The 15,549-nt window shown below is 45.7% G+C and overlaps 1 pseudogene across 1 annotated transcript; it reads right to left on the reverse strand.

Annotated features, from left to right (window-relative positions):
- Positions 1–1,250: 1,250 nt before the first annotated feature.
- On the reverse strand, positions 1,251–8,573 carry LOC101698563 (retinol dehydrogenase 16-like; annotated as a pseudogene). The gene is made up of 4 exons (XR_015443376.1): positions 7,587–8,573; positions 5,258–5,516; positions 3,774–3,967; positions 1,251–3,206 (listed from the first exon to the last, which is right to left on the reverse strand). The product of XR_015443376.1 is annotated as a retinol dehydrogenase 16-like (transcript).
- Positions 8,574–15,549: the final 6,976 nt, after the last annotated feature.

The following is a 15,549-nucleotide window of genomic DNA, read 5'->3' on the forward strand; positions in this document are numbered from 1 at the left end:
TGCTGTTGACACTCCCACAGCCCCACCTATCTACCCCTTCCCTGAGACTCCTGCACAAGGCATCCAACAGTGACAAGTCCTTCCCTGTTGGAAAGGGGGCTTACCTAGCCACCAACCCTGAACTTCTGAGCACCTGGTGTTCCCATGTGGCTCAGGGCACTGTCTGAGCCAGGCCACCTGCTGGTATCGGGGGAACCCAGCTCAACCACATGGTAACCACTCTTTGCAGCATCAGAGTGACACCACTCATTCCTCCATCTCCAAGGAGGATGGGGATTCTGCAGAAGGGGAGACACAGAAGAGCTGGAAAGAACAGGAAGTGGGAGCTCATTGTGTACACCTCTTTCCAACCCTACAGGTTCGAGACCCTACTCAGTCTAGGTGAGGAACCAGAAATAAAGGGACACCCTTGTATTGAAAGGGCCAGATACCTAAGGGTCAGAGACTTGATCACCGATCCTGTGCTTCTCACAAAGCGCCAGAACAGCAAAGTGAAGGAATGAAGTGCCTTCCTATGGTATCTCCCGCACCCTGATTAGCCGGACTCTAGTCCTAGAGGACCCAGTCCTGTACTCAAGAAAGAAGTCTGAAAGAAGGAAGATTAAAAGGAAGGAGGCCTCTTCTGAGGTCTGGAATGAGGACTTAGACCGCTCTACATGACACTTCCTTTTAAGGCCATTGGTGTTCAGTCATGACCAAGTTGACATCCTGGAGTCATTTAGGGTTATAGATTCACCCTAGGCTATCCCCTCCCCCTCTTAGAGTGCAGCATGGGTGACAGGGACTTGTACCCTCATAATTCCCTCACCCTCTTGAGAGGCCTCTGGGAAGAAGGCAGGATGGGGGTGGGGGGAGTCCAGACCTTGCAAACACCAACTCCACGGGGCTATAAAGTGAAACTGTGATTTTAAATTTACTTCAGTGTATTTTGTACATGTGAGTGTGCTTCCTGTGGGAGAAGGGGGCTGTCTGTGCTTGCATGTAAATACAGCTATAAAATTCAGGAAGCTTCACACTAAATATTAAGCTCTTACTCTGCTTTTTGAATGAGCTGGCTTGAGGCATTCAGAGACTGGGCTTTCTTCAAGGATTCTTCTCAGTCGCCCTTCTTTCTTCAACATTCACAGGCCTAACATAACACTTTGTATAAGTTTGTTTGTTTGTTTTTTCATTAAGGTTTATTGGTACATTTTAAGTATACAATACAGTTACATTCATGGTTGGGATCTTGTACCTTTACATGATGTATCTTGGTTCTTATCTTTTCCCCATTTCCCTGCCCTCTCTTCACCCCCTATATATATTTTTTAATGGATGACCCCCAACATCACCTAGAACTCCATTAATATGTACTGTATATTTCAGCCAACCATGTTGGGACAAACATATAATCCTAGCTATTCAGAAGATCGAAGCAAGTTCAAACCCAGTGTAGGCAACTTGGCAAGACCTGGTCTCAAAAATAGAATGCAAAGGACCAGATATGTAGCTCCATGGTAGAACTCTTGCTTAGCACGAAGAAAGCCCTGGGTTCAATCCCCAATACCAAAAAAAAAGTATAACCTTAATGTTTCAAAGCATTAGTTAAAAATGAAATGAATGGCTCTGCAACAGGGGCCATAACTTCCTGTTTTTGCAATGCCCTCTGGTCACTGTTTAAGTACACAAGGTTCCCTAAAGGCTTCATATCTTCAACCTTTATATTAAAGAAAGAAACCTAAGATACAAGGGAGGTACCTCTCAACTCCAATTTGCATTTAGCTCAGGAATCGCTATGTCTTTCTACATACAATTCTTTATTCAGCCCTCACTTGAAAACATCATCACAATACTGCAATATACACAGCCCAGTCTCAGGCAGCCAGGGGTAACTTAAGGTGCTAATCTGCATACAGGAAGTGCTCAAGAAAAACTGACCAGAAGAGGAAAGACTCCTCTCGGAGGTGTGCCTCTGAGTCAATGCCACTCAACGTGTGTGGCAGCAGAACAGAGATAGGGGTCTTGAGGAAGACACTGGTCAGGATGACAATGACTTAAAGGGGAGGGTTGGTCGCTGAGGGCCTCAGGGAGGGTGCTGCTAAGGGCAGGAAGGGATCTGAGGCCTGCCCATCCCTACTGGATATCTCCTTGATTGCCCATTCTTCTGTGTAATTCTATAAGCTCAATTACTAGGATGTTTTGGAAGGAAAATAACTGTTCTTAATTTAGTGGCAGGAAGGCCTGAAAGAGGTCAGAGATAATCCAACCTCCCTTGTTTAATCTCACCACAAGTCATCCCTGTCATCCCCCAACTTCTGAGAAGGTGCCTGACTCTTTCAACCACACCCCACTTCTCCTCCAGGCATTGTTGCAAATCACTGGGCATGGGTCATCTTTTCAAGTACCCAAGGTTTTCTTTTATTCTAAAACAAAAGTAAGACAGGGAAAGTAATGATTTCAAAACAAACAAATAAATTGGTTTTATGTCCTCTGCCAGGATCCCTGTTGAGGAAACCGCCTCCCAACCAACTCCTAACCCCCAAGGGGATAGACTGGTGGCTCCCCTCTCACCCTTCACCACCTACACAGTGATTGTAAAGGACAGGGGCCCCTACGTTGCCCAGGCCATTTCTATGTTGTGGGAAGACAAACAGTAGCCAAGATCAACGCATACCCTCAGGAGGAAGACAAGGGGCAAATGAGGGATGGGCTATGCATCCTCCCACACGCTCCCAGCCACCCCAGGTGTGTAGATTCCTCATGGTTGGCCATGCTGCTCAGAGCCTTGAGCAGCTGCCTAGGTCAACTGGGCATCAGTGAGTGCTGCTGAGTCCCTTTTCCTCAGCAGAATTCCTTGGCTCTTTCCTTCTCACTTCACCAGCCTTGAGTAATACCTCAGAAAAAGCCTTTGGACTAGGAAGGTGGGATAGGTACCCTGGCATGTGAGAGCTGTTTTCCTCCACCCACTTCCCTTCCCTGACATAGCCCAGCCCTCGCACAGTACCCACGTTCCCCCAATCATACTCCCAAGAGTTGGCTTTACAGAGCTTTTGCTGGCTTTGGGGAGCCCAAGTACACAATGGCATCCACCAGGCGCAAGGGCAGGTAGCTCAAGGGGAGGTAAACGAGCTTGGCATCCAGGCCAGGGGAGTAGCGGGTGCGAGGGTGACAGGCAGTCAGTGCATGTTCCATGCAGTCACCAAGGACAGGTCTGGGATCCACACTTTCTCAAATAATTGAAGATATTTGAGGTCTATGGAAAATGAGAAACGATCCAGTTATATTTCCGCCTCCCACTATTCCTGCTCTGGGATCAATTTAGGGAGGAACTTTTCCCTAAGAATTCATGCTCCTCACCCTCAGAAGCTTTGCCAAATCAAATCTAGCCGAATTCGCCAGGAATTGCCGCAACTCATTCTCAACAATCTGCTGTTCCACACTAAGCCACATATACTTCTCTTCCTGGAATATCTGGGCTGCATAAATTGAAGGCCTCTTGAACACTGAAAATTATTGAAGCATGTGAAATAAGCTGCTTCTCACACCAGAGGGCCATAAGGACACATGGGTCACCCTCTCTGGCTTAACTTTTGTCCTCATGATAATGAAGAGTTCAGATGAAAGAGTGTCCCATGTTCTACTAAGTCAAAACCCTTCCTTAGGTGACCAGAACCCACCTGCCACCAAGGAAATGGGGCTAAATGTTCTCACTTTATGGGGAGACAGAGCCTAGGACAGACCTCATATTATTGAAGACACTAATACTACATGGAAGATTCCTGACAGGTATTTACTTCTCTTCCCACTGTCCACAGCTGACTTGCAGGATTCCAGAAACTTCTAGCCATAGATCTCCTTGACTTCTGAGCTGGCCTTCTCCCACACTTTCTTCAAACTTTGCATAAGTGTTTCACTATCGGTCATGTTGGTCTTGAAGAAACCAGGCTCAATAATAGCCATCTTCACCCCCAAATAGGAGAGCTCCCTCCTGCAAGGCATACAGCAGAGGACAAGGACTTCAGCATCTTGATAGGCAAAACACAAACAATTAGATACCACAAAAACAGTTAAATGTAAGAATGAGATGAGAGAAATTTGAAAGCTTAGAAACTATAATGTGCAGGAGCTTAGGTTAAAAATGATGGCAATAACTTGTCTCTCTGTGGGTGAATCTTGTTCCAAGCATTTTACATATACAAGCCTAGTGTTCTAAATTCTCTGTTCTGTTTTAAGGCACCCATGAAAAAGTATCTAAGGTTGGACACTGTGCACACACACATGTAAACCACTGTTACTGTGGCTGAGGCAGGAGGATGATATAGGATAGAAGCTACTCTGGGCTACAGAGTGAGACCCTGAATAGGAAAAAAACACAAACCACTATCTACTCCTGTTCCCTTCATTTCCAGTGGCTCTCCTGGCCCTGCTCATGTCACCTCCTCCACAATTAAACCCATCCTCTCTCTCTCTCCTATCCCAGGAAGCTCCCCAGCCAGCTCTCGGCAGGGTTTCTGCTACTGTCTTCAAGGGAATATTGCTGAACCTGAATTCAGCCCTAGTACCCTACATTCTGAGCCATTTCTGCCCTGCAGCCTGCAGGGTCCCTGGATTCTGATTAGCCCAAGGGGCTCCCGTAATTCAATCACTTCTAGGAGGAATCTTGAAACAGCATGAAGTCCACATCTGCCCAGAGCCTGGGCCTTTTGCAAGACTACCTATGCCCACCTGCCCAGCAGATTTCCACAAACCATGCAGCTACCAAGGTAGCTGACTTGGTCACAACTACTCTAAGAGATGGCACCCATGACTCTGTGTCTCTTTTCCCTCACACTCACAAGCCAGAGTTCTTAGCTCAAGAACACAACCTTAATGTTGCACTAGAATGCATGCATCATGCACACAAACAAGAGCCCAATAAGTATCTGTTGAGTTGGCTAAAACACCTCAGGCCAGCTGAATCATACTGGTCATGTGTCTGGCTCTGGGCCCAAATTATCCCTGTTCCAATTCTGCCTCAGAGACTTTCCATCTGTGAGCCCTCCTCCAGGGCAAGAGAAGTTTCACTGAACTCAGGTCTTTCCTCTACCCAAGACATGGAATGGTGGTTCCCAACAAATGGCCACCTAAATCCAGAAAAGGGGAAGTGAGAGAGTCTCAATGCCAGAGAGAAGGCTCACCAAGATGGGCCTCTAAGGCTGGGACTAACTGAAACCTCTCAATAAGTTACTCTGAAACAATGGGAGAAGGAGGACCAGGGGACCCCATCTCTGTCCAGTACCTGAGGGTGTTGGAGAAGGACTCCACACCATACTTGGAGATACAGTAGCCTCCACCAAAGAGCAATAGCCGGCCCATGACACTGGAGACATTGACCACGCAGCTTTGTGCCTTCCTCAGTAAAGACAGCAGGCTCAGAGTCACCTCGATGACCCCCAACAGGTTCACGTTGAGTATGTTCACAAAGTCCTGCTTGTCCAGCCACTCACTGGGAGCAGAGGGGAAGGAGATGCCAGCATTATTCACCAGGCCCCAGAGTCCTAGGAACAGTGGGAAGATGAGAGAGCCACACTGTGTGTGTCTGTGGTCACAGTTATGGCTCAAATTCACTTTCCAGCAAAGGAAAGCCTTCTCTCCTGGGAAGGAAGAAGGACAGAACACAAAATGCCCCAGAGTTTAATACAAAATGACTCAATATCTGCAAGACTCAGGCTACAGATCTTGGAGCTGCTGGATGACAGAGTTGATGCTTTCTTCCATCTCTGATTCTTCATGGCCCAGCCACTGCCTGGGAGGTAACAGGCAGTACCTTGTATTTGATCAATATGAGAATAGATGTTGAAGAAATAGTGTGTATCCATTACTATGAAAACTACCTTTGGCTTTTTTTTTTTTTGGTACCAAGGATCAAACTCAGGACCTTGCACTTGCAAGGCAAGAGGTGGTGCAACTGAGCTACATCCCTGGCCCTACCTTTGGCTTTTTACAAATTAATCTCACCCTTACACACAGTTTATTTTTTCAGATATTCTGACCATTTTATTTTATATATACTATCTATCAAGGGAAACAAAAGTAAGCGAAAGGAAGAAATAGAGAAAGAACAGAAGGAAAAGAGAAAGGAAAAAAAGACAAGATCAACATATGGGTAGAATTTGCTGAGAAACAAAGAACGGATATCCTATCTGGGGGAGAATTTGGAAAAGAATGGTGTGGTTGCCCTCAGGTAACTGACCTTTGAACCAAGGGATCAGTGTTGAACAACCTTCCTGAGAGTGTGCTTACAAAATCCAACAGGCAGCCTTAAACTAGGGGCACAGCTGCCATTCTGTACCCCACTATATACCTCAGCACTTCGCCACAGAGAATGGCATGTCTCTTCCCACCCACAAGGCCATCCTGGCTCATCCGTCTTGCTCCCCAGGTCGCAGATTGTCAGGTAGGCAACCTAGAAGGCCCAAGCCACAGCACTAAGAGCAAACAGCATTTTTTGTCCCAGCATTCATCATGGGCCGGGAATCACTTCATTTATGGCGAGGGATTTTACTGGATGATGTGGAACAGCTATCCCAAGGAGCCTGAGCCTCCTCTGCTTAGAAATATACCCTGTTGTAGGAAAACATATTCTATCACTAACACGCTTTATCTCTAAGAACCTAATGATGTAGGTGTCTATAGAGATTTCAGTAAATAAAAGTTTACCAAGATGGCGTTTATGACAATAAAATGTATAAACAATTCTAATATTCAGCCATTCTGTGTGTTTAAAGAAGTAGGGCTCTATCAAAGGATAGAACAGTCTAAACCACTAAATTCTATTATTTGAAGACATTTTCATTAGGTAGTAAAACTGCTACTCTTCAGTTTTTAAATGGAAGAATGGGTATAAAATGTGCAGAAAATACAATCCCAGATAACTCAAACTTTTAATAGTTTTTATCCCTGGATGGTGAGGTTAAAAAAAAAGGTTCATTTTAATATGATTTTATACATTTTGACAACCATCATACTTGGCATTTATTCTTGGATGAAATATACCACTGCTCCTTTCTTTCCAGATAACAGCACAGACAAAATAGTGTAGTGCAAGAGAAAGCAAAAGTAACCCCCAGTTTTTGGCTTTCCTGAGCCAGTTCTTCATCTCATGCCTGTTCTGAACATGGGAAGATCGTAGCTCTCCAGGTGGAAGATGTTGAGCACCCAGTAAGAACAAGTCCCAGCTCCAGCATGTCCCCAGCCACCGCACAGCCCAGGGTGCCAGACCCCAGCCCTCCTCCAGAAAGATAGCCCATCTCTAACCGGGCACTCAGCATCCAGCAACCCAGAACTTCTGCTCAGAAAGGCAGGCAGAGGACAGAGAGGAAATCTGGAGGCCAGGTTCCCAACAGGGCACCTCTCACCAAGACTAGAGGGCTCCAAGGATGGGAGGTGGAGTGACAGGAGAGAGAAGGGGCTCAAGCTACCACTGTGGGGAGGGGAAGGAAGTGACTCTTCCTTCAAGCATCACCTCCTCAAGATTCCTTTCGAATCTCACCAGGGAGCACGCAGAAGGTGTCCCCTTCACAGACAGAGAAGAAACCAACAGACACAGACAGGAATCTAGCTGGTACCTCTGTCCCCAACATGCTCCTTCACCCACTGGGTGGCTGCAGCGATGCCCTCTGTCTGGGTGACGCCCAGGATCACTGTCTCCAGCCATTTGACCTCTCTTGCTTCCTCAGCTGCTCGGCCCCCTTCTCCGTCAGACATGCAGCCAGCACCCTCAAGCCTTGCATGTCCAGCTGTCTGGCCAGCAGGTTCCCAAAGCCTGAGTCACAGCCCATGATGAACACATACTTGTCTTGGAAGTGGCTCACCACCTGCCTCTCCCGGTACCAGTGCACAGGGTGGTACAAGCCCACAAGGGCTGCCAGGTACAGCAACATGACTTTGCAGAGGACAGGAACAGGCACAGTGGGGCAAAACAAGTCTGGCCTATCTTAATCCAGAGGAGGAAGTAAGAATCCAGAGGGCTGGCAAAGGCAGGTAGCCTACAGGTGCCATGGCATGGAGCCTGCATCTTACTCCCTAATTACTGTCTTTCTGGAACATTTTTTTTTTTTATTAATCCTGCCTCACCTCTCTGCCCTTTGGACTGCATTTGTCTTCTTGTTGTACAGATGCCTTTGAATATCTTAAGTCCTGCCTCCAAGGAAAACATGACTCTAGTTTTTCAATCCCTCTCTGCCTTCCTGTGCCCATAGAGAAATCCGTACATACCTGGTAGCACCTGCACCTCTCTGATCAGGTTCCAGGGACAGTCTGTCTATACTCATTTGCATGCCAGCACCCTGTACCATAGAGTTCCTAAACACAGACAGATGTTGTTGGCAACCTACACTCAGTGTCAAGGTACATTTACAATGAATTCCCTCTCTGAACCCAGGTTTCCTCATCAGGCTTGTGACCCCAAATACTCCTCCACATATTAAGTCACTATGATTATCTCCAGTACTACATAAATAGTCCAGAGAACTGCACATGAAGAAGTGCTCTCTTCATAGTGAGGACACCAAAGGGGAATTTGATGTCTGAGACAAAACAAAGAAACAGGTAAAAAGAGGGTGGGGATGGGGCAAAAACTCCCAGGGCTAATGGGAGGTGGAATAAAATGACGTGCAAAAAGCAAGTATAGCAGTAAAATTTTCACCTACTGAAGGTGGCCCTTCCCCAGCTGAATGGATGCAGATGGACATGACTGTAGCCATCTTGAATCATAACCACCATGACTGCCCCAGAACAATTCTAGTTGGCTTTCTCTGTATATTTTCTAGGCAAATTATAAATAGATGAAACTATTATAGTGATATATGGAGGTTTATGACCAGACCATGGCTCCAGGAATGTGCCTAACTCTGGTGCCAGGTTAAGTTAAATCAAATCCATTGCAGCTAGGATGAAGCTAGAATGTTGTCCTACCTAACCCATACATACAACTCTCTTTCTGAACCAAACTGCAAGGATCCAACTAGTCTTATTGCCCCACAAGACCATGCTTGGATTTGTCACTAAGTCTCCCTATGCACTACACTCTGTGCAGTCCTAGATCTGCCTGCCTCTCCTTAGTCATATGACACCTCGGGGCCTGCTCTCACACACTAGGGCTGAGTTGTTCCAGGTACCCATAACATGCCCTCTACCCTCCTGCTCTGGGGACTCCTCTGCCTGCTCACACATCAGAATCCAGTCCTCTCAGACATTGAGTGGCTAAGACCAGAAAAGACTCAGGTGAACAAGCACCAGAGAGTCAGCAGGGTCCCCTGAATCTTGGCCAGGCCCTGAGTGCCTGAACCATAACCACTGGAAAGGTGATAGTTCAGTGTGTATCCGGTGTGAATGCGTGGGCAGAGCTTCCCCTGAGGAGACCAAAGACAGGGCTGGAGACTGGACCCCACAGCCATGGCCCAGGGAGGGGCTCTCAGTGAGAGGCAGGGGATGCCATTTCACAAGAGCATGGTGGGACAGGGTGCTAGGGAAGTTGGAAGGAGAAGGGAGCCAGGGTTTCACAGCTCTCAACTGCTCCTGACTGCCCACACCTACCAATCTCTGAGAGGTAAGTAATGGAGTAAGAGACCAACTTGAAATAAAAAATATCCTATAGAAACCTGAGGCTTAATTTTATCCATTATACACCCCAGAAGAGGGACAACAGGACTGTACTCATTCAGTTCTGTGTAAGGGCCAAACATGCCTTAAAGCAGGGAGCTGACTGCTGATATGGAGAGCTCTTCTCTCCCTCCCAGTGGTGCCTCTCTCTGCTCCTGCTCCTGCTTCTGCTCCTTCACCTGCTCCTCCTCAGCTCCTCCTACTGCTACTACTCATCTCCTCCTCAGCTCTTGCTCCTGCTCAGCTCCTTGTCCTGGTCCTTGTCCTGATCTTGGTCCTCTTCCTGCTCCTACTCCCTCTTATGTGCATGTTCGTGCTTATGCTCAAGGGTGGCTGCCCAGAGCCTCCTTCATGGGCTTATTAAAACAGTGAGGAGACCCGGCTTGGGCTCCGCTCGGGGACCATGGCGTGAGCTCGGAGCATGGGGCCAGCAGGATGGGCTTCGGGAACTCCACGGCCACGGGCGCGGGCCGAGGGCCGGTAGGACCAGCTAAAGACACAGATTGATCCCAATCTAGAAGTGGGCAAAAGAGCACAGTAGCTACTGGGAGTGGAGAATCTTAAACAGACCACAAGGAGCAACTCTAGAGAAAAATGGCTCAGAGTGAAACAACATAACACACACCGACAATCTGTCTTTATAAAACTTGAAATCAGGAATCTGTCATTTCTGTTCCCATGGTTGTGAGTTTCCCACACCTCATGCACCCGAGTGAGTCCCTGAGCCCCTCAGAGTCAGGAACCTGCGTGTGTCTCTCCTGCCTGGTGCAGTGCAGGCCGCAGTGTTCTGGAGAAGCAGTGGGACCCAGATCTCAGAGCTGCTCCACCATATACCGGCCAGGTGACACTAGGTCCCAATGGACAGCACCCCGCAGGACCCTCGTCTTCACTCTTCTGGGACAGCCGGTCCTTACCGAGGGCCACACTGTGCACTGGGTTTTGGGATTTCTGTGCGTTACCTCGTCCATCCCCATGACTATCTGATGGAGAGAAAGGCGGTGTTCGTGTTATTGACCAAGCTTTGGGGCCCAGAGAGGCTCACAGATACAGCACCCGGGGTGTCGAGGGTAACACCTGGCATCGTGCTGTGGCCCTGCTAGACAAAGAGGACACAGCGGCCGAGGGCCTGGCTCTGGTTGACTTCCCCCTTGGTAGCCACAGGTAGCTCAGGAGAAGGGGCTTCTCAGAACCCTGGGAAGGAAGCTGTCCCCCAGGGGTGGCATTTTCCAGCATGAAATGTCAGAGGTGAGGGGGTTCAGGACAGTGCAGTGGAGCTGTTACCAGAGTAGCACGGGAACATTTAAAACCCAAAGTATAAATAAAAGTATAGATAAATTAAAACAAAGTATATAGGAGATACAGGAGATGGGTCTTTTGCAAATGGGAAGGGGACCAAGAGACAGAAGGAGCAGGGAAGGGAGAAGGGGACATGGAAAGAATGAAGATGTGGGCGCACGACCTACCGAGGTCCCGAGTCGCGCAGAACATGCCGAATCAGCCCATGCCCCGGCAACAATCCACTGGACCCCTACCCCCACTCCTCTGTACAGCCACCTGGTTCCACACTACAAACAGGACACCAGACCACCAGACCACGGTACTGAGTCCCGTTGCTCCCGGCCCAGAGGTAGGGGCTTCTGAGCCACCGTCCCACTGCTCCTGGTCCACAGGAAGGGGCTTCCCGGCCACCATCCCTCCTGCTGCTCCCAGCCCAGAGGATACGGCTTTTGGGCCACCTTCTGTCCCGCCGCTCCTGGCCCAGGGGAAGGGGCTTCTGGGCCACTATCCCTCCCACCACTCCCAGCCCAGAGGTAGGGGCTTCTGAGCAGCCATCCCACTGCTCCTGGACCAGAGGAAAGGGCTTCCCAGGCAACATCCCTCCTGCTGCTCCCAGCCCACAGGAAAAGGCTTTTGGGCCACCATCCCTCCAGCTGCTCCCAGCCCACAGGAAAGGGCTTTTGGGCCACCATCCCTACTGCTGCTCCTGGCCCCTGTCCCACCTCTCCCAGCTCAGAGGAGGTAATCCGTGCAGGTGCCAACAGCACCCCCCCCCAGTTGAAATGAGAACACACGTAAATAAGTCTCAAAACCAGACTTCCAGATCACCTACAGCAACCCCAAAGGGAAATGAGATGGAACACTCTGATACTCAACCACCTGGACCCACTGAACTGGCAACAAAAGGGGAACTGGAAAAAATGAAATCAGAAATAATTTCTCAGATAACAGGAGAAATTGTGCCCCTAGTGCAAGACATGATTAATAAATCTAGAGAGGAGCTCAGGAACATGATGGAATCCCAACATAGGAAACAAATGGAATCCATAAAACAGATGCAAATAGATTTCCAGGACATGAAAAACTCCACTGAAAGTCTACACAGCTGAATGAGCCAATGTGAGGACAGAATTTCAGATGCAGAAGATAAGATTGCAATTAATGACCAGGAAAAGAAAAATTGCTTCAAAATTATAAGGGAACATGAGAAATCAATCCAGCAGCTGCTAGATGATGCAAACAAGAATAACATAAGACTGATTGGAGTCAATGAAGAAACAGGAGAGAGTGCAGATGACATAAAAAAATCTCTTCACAGAAATAATGGCAGAAAACTTCCCAAGCAGGAGAAAAGGGCTTGACATACAGATAAGTGAGGCATATAGGACTCCAAATAGCCTTGATCAAAAAAAAAATCTACATATAGGCATATAATTGTTAAGCTTCCAGAAACACAACAGAAGAACAAAGTTCTACAACTTTGTTCAGAGAAAAGAAACAAATCACATACAAAGGAAAGCCCATCAGAATCACAGCAGACTTCTCAACACAAACCGTCAAGGCAAGAAGAGCTTGGAGTGACACATTCCAAGCCCTAAAAGAAAACAGCCTTCAACCCAGATTGATGTACCCTGCAAAACTATCTTTCAAAATGGATGGAGAAATAAGATACTTTCATGACAAAGAGCACCTTAGGAAATTTGTGAATACCAAACCAGCACTCCAAAGAATTTTACACAATATCCTAGGAACAGACATTGAGGATCACAACCCCAGGAAGCAAAGTAGAATGAACCCATCTGGCATGACAAGAAATTAAATGTAAAGGGGGAGAACCCAACAAAAAGAAAAAGTCATGGCAATGACAAGTCAGTACATTTCAGTTATAACCATCAATGTTAATGGTCTCAATTCACCAATCAAAAGAAATAGACTGGCAGAATGGGTCAAGAAGCAAAATCCAACAATATGCTGCATACAAGAAACACACTTAATTCAAAAGGAAACTTATAGACTGAAAGTTAAAGGGTGGAAAACAATACTCCATGCGACAGGAACCCCCCAAAAAAGCAGGAGTAGCTATCCTCTTTGCAGATCAAGTAGATTTCAAACCAACACTGATTAAGAGAGAAAAAGAAGGACACTACATCCTTATAAAGGGAAGAATCCAAGAGGAAGAGATGACAATCATAAATATCTATGCACCAAACACTAGTGTGCCCAACTATATGAAACAAATACTAACAGACATGAAAAGTCATATATGCACTAATACAATGGTAGTGGGGGACCTAAACACCACACTGTCACAAATAGATCAACTAGACAAAAAATAAGTAATGAAATACTAGAACTCAATCAAACTCTTGAACAAATGAACTTAACAGATGTTTACAGAGTCTTCCACCCCACAAAATCAGAATACACATTCTTCTCGGCTGCACATGGGTCATTCTCAAAAACAGACCACATACTCACACATAGAACAAGTTTAAGTAAGTGCAAAGGAATTGAAGTTATCCCCTGTATATTATCAGACCATAGTGCGATGAAATTGGAGATCCATAGCAAAAGAAACTCAAAAAATTTCATAAACACGTGGAAAGTGAACAATATACTTCTGAATAAGCAATGGGTCACAGAGGAAATTAAAGAAGAAATAAGACAATTCCTTCAATTAAATGACAATGACAATACAACATATCAGAATCTATGGGACACAATGAAAGCAGTCCTACGAGGGAAATTCATAGCAGTGAATACGCACATTAGGAAAACAGAATGAGCCCAATTAAACAACCTGATGCTGCACCTCAAGCTTCTAGAAAAAGAAGGGCAGGACAACCCCAGAGCTCATAGAAAGGAGGAAATTATAAAGATCAGAGGAGAAATCAATGCAATGGAGACTAAGAGAATGATACAAAAAATCAATGAAGCCAAGAGTTGGTTCTTCAAAAGAATCAACAAAATTGATAAACCCTTAGCCAACCTTGTCAGAATAAGGAAAGAAAAGGCCCAAATCCATGCAATTAGGAATGAAAAGAGTGAAATTACAACAGATCCAGCAGAAATCCAGAGGATCATCAATACCTGCTTCCAGAACCTATACGCCAATAAGATGGATAACACAGAAGAAATAGACAGATTCCTAGATACATATGAATTACCAAAGTTGAATGAAGAAGATCTAAAAATTCTGAACAACCCAATATCAACCAATGAAATTGAAAATGTAATTAAAAACTTATCAACTAAGAAAACCCTGGCCCCTGATGGCTTCACTGCTGAATTCTACAAGACATTTAGAGAGGAACTGCTGCCACTACTGTTTAAACTCTTCAATGAAATTGAAAGGAAAGAAATACTCCCAAATTCATTCCTGGAAGCAAGCATCACCTTGATCCCCAAAGCAGAGAAAGATCCTACCAAAAAGGAGAAATATAGGCCAATCTCACTAATGAACATAGATGCAAAAATCCTTAATAAGATAATGGCAAACAGAATGCAGAAGATCATTAAGAAGATCATACACCCTGATCAAGTGGGATTCATCCCAGGGATACAGGGATTGTTCAATATATGAAAATCAATCAGTGTAATACACTATATCAATAGAGCCAAGGACAAAAACCATATGATTATCTCCATAGATGCAGAAAAAGCATTTGACAAAATCCAACATGAATTTATGATAAAAACCCTACAAAAAATTGGAAGAGATGGTCTCTACCTCAATCTGATAAAAGCCATCTATGAAAAACCAGCAGCCAATATCATACTAAATGGTCAAAAGCTGAAATCCTTCACACTAAAATCAGGAACAAGACAAGGATGTCTGCTATCACCACTCTTGTTCAATATAGTTCTGGAAACATTAGCCATGGAAATTAGACAAGAGAAAGAAATAAAAGGAATAAAGATAGGAAATGAAGAAGTCAAATTGTCATTATTTGCAGAAGACATGATACTCTATATAGAAGGCCCCAAGAACTCCACCAAAAGTCTTCTAGACTTAATAACCAAATTCAGTCAAGTAGCTGGTTACAAGGTCAACACACAAAAATCAATAGCTTTCCTCTACATAAATGACAGACTCACTGAGGGAGAAATACGGCAAATAATTCCTTTCACAATAGCATCCAAAAAACTGAAATACCTAGGAATCAACCTAATGAAAGAAATCAAAGACCTCTTCTCTGAAAACTATGGCATTCTGAAAAGAGAGATTGAAGATGATATCAGAAAATGGACAGACATCCCCTGATCCTGGGTAGGAAGAATTAATATAGTGAAAATGGCCATATTTCCAAAACTGCTATATAGATTTAATGCAATTCCAATTGAGATCCAAGCAACATACTTCATGGACCTTGAGAAAACAATCCAAAAATTCATTTGGAACAAGAAGAGGTCCAGAAGAGCAAAAGCAATTCTAGGTAACAGAGACATGGCAGGGGGTATCACAATCCCCAATCTGCAACTATACTACAAAGCTACTGTGATAAAAACAGCATGGTACTGGCAAAGAAACAGACCTGAGGACCAGTGGAACAGATTAGAAGATGCAGAAACAACGCCAGACACACTCAGCCTTCTCATCTTCAATAAAGGAGCCAATCACCCTCACTGGAGGAAAGATACTCTCTTTAA

This window comes from Heterocephalus glaber, unplaced genomic scaffold, assembly GCF_053883595.1.
Source record: "Heterocephalus glaber isolate CG9 unplaced genomic scaffold, H.glaber_assembly_v1.0 deba00001569, whole genome shotgun sequence".
Taxonomy (NCBI): domain Eukaryota; kingdom Metazoa; phylum Chordata; class Mammalia; order Rodentia; family Bathyergidae; genus Heterocephalus; species Heterocephalus glaber.